Source organism: Micromys minutus (genome assembly GCF_963924665.1).
Source record: "Micromys minutus genome assembly, chromosome: 25".
NCBI classification, from domain to species: Eukaryota; Metazoa; Chordata; class Mammalia; order Rodentia; family Muridae; genus Micromys; species Micromys minutus.
In genome coordinates, this window is record NC_137960.1 from 43,599,847 (window position 1) to 43,602,103 (window position 2,257).

The following is a 2,257-nucleotide window of genomic DNA, read 5'->3' on the forward strand; positions in this document are numbered from 1 at the left end:
TTATGGATTAACCAAAGAAAATGGGATACAGATGATATATTTGCTTGTAATACAGAAGAAATGTCAAGTATGCCATTTCATTGATTATGATAAATTTGCCAAAACAGTAATGTCAATATCTACATTTAGGATCCAGCTTTCATCCAAGGCTGTTTATCAGAATCATCTTGGAAGATTTAAAAATAAACATCCAAATGCTTAGGCTTTTTTCCAGATCAAGTATATTGGGATCTTTAAGAATGTAATCAAGACATCGGTTTTCCAACACAGCTAGAGTCAAGAACTACTATTTTGATCATCAAAGCATCAAAGTAAAGAATTCACGGTTGTTTGGGCAGCTTAAAGCTCTTATTTCTGAATTGTTCATACACCAAGAACCTCTTCACATTTTTCACCTTTACATATGTTTCTTTTTCTTGGCATAGTGAGAATCAATGGGAAACAAGGAACTATGGCAATTTCACTTTTAACGTTTAATTTAAACAAGTAAAATAATATTTAAATATGTTAGTTTCTCATCGATGGGCCAAGGTGTCTGTGTGAGTTTTGAAGGGTTACAAAAAGGTATACCAAGAGAATTTGGGCAGAGTCAGTCTACCACGAAGGATAGACTCAGAGGCTATGGTGACATCTTTGACATGGTTTCTTGGTTTCTAAATAAATACTATTATGTTGTTCACATGTTGTGACATTAAAAAGTATAAAAAGATTTATTTCCTACTTTGTGCTGTAGAGTTAAGTAGCATGGCTTTCCTTCATGCTTACTACCTTTCTTTACAAATTTTTTTTACAAAAGTTGTTATTTTTGAGTACAATCACAACCACAAGGTAAATATAAGAAGAGATATACTCCATGGATGATGGGGCTTAAAATATTCTGAGGTCAGATTCTAGCTTTGTCACTGTCTATCACCAAGCTTTCTGTATCTCTGCTTTCACCCCTATCATGTGAGAGGTAAAGAATGATTTAAATACCTCTTGGCTTCTCTGAGAGATTTATCAATGAGATAGTTGTCGCGCGCCCACGCTTCCCGCCGATAGGAACAGGCGTGTAACAAACAAACAGATTCTTCTGCGGACAACCTTTATTGTACAGCACTCTGAGCAGGGGATCTCTTGAGCAGGAAACTTTTCTCTGAGCCGGGAACTCCCTACCGGGGTCTACTGTATAGGCGACCTCTCACGTGCAGTCTCCCACGTGCGATCTCTCTGCCCAGTCTCTCTCCACGTGGGGTCTCCTGCAATCTCTCCACTATCTCCCTCTCACCGTGGGGAAGAAATACACTGCTATATATGCCTAGGAGACATGTGTCGCTACCTGATTGGTGCGCCCTCCAGTAACTCAATAATAGTATGCCCCGAGAGCGGGCTATGACATATGTGGCGCATGCGCATTAAGTCTCTTGGCTGGGCAACAGCTCTGTTTGCTGAGTTCTCCGCAGGAAGCCGGCGCCATGTTTGGGTGTGGCACAAACGGCTCCCTACAGATAGTGAAATAGTTCAATGAATAGATGCCAATATTACCTGCTAACGTGCCTTGATTGATACATGAAACTCTAGTGGATTATGAGGCTACAAGTCTAGAACTTTTCATGAATTCATAGTTGTTGTGTCTTTATTTGATTATTATTCAAAATCATTCATGGGTAAAAATCTGTTTCTAAAAGATGTGCCTGTGTCTGTATTGTCCAAACAACCATCTTAAAGGTACTAATCACCTAGACTGATTTAAGGAACAATTTTAATTTGCAGCTAGCTTTGCTATTGAAGGACAAGAATGAGTGGATAATCTTTGGTCTGTTTATTTTATTTTATTTGCAAACTTACAGCTTTATGCAAATAACTACTTTCACTCATTCTATAATTCTATTTTAATAGTTATGATTTCCTTAAATGTGTCAAATTGAATACAAATGAAAACGTTTTCTCTTTCTGATAATACGGGGGCATTGGGGATCGGTAGGTTCAGTCATTCATTTGAGTTCCTGCGTTTCATTTTAGGAACTGCCCACTTGATATCCACCATATTGTGTCTGACACTTTACCAGAATAAGAGGCATTAACATGCAAAAGAGGTAGAATTCAAGTGTAATTAACAACAAAAATGAACTCTAATTTCTATGCTATTTGTGAACTAAGACTTTCACATGTAAAATTATAAAACAATGAATATTCAAAACCTTGATTTAATGTGATGATAATGGCAATTACTTTATCATTTTGGTCATTGTTTTCAAAACTTCAACTTATGCTTAAT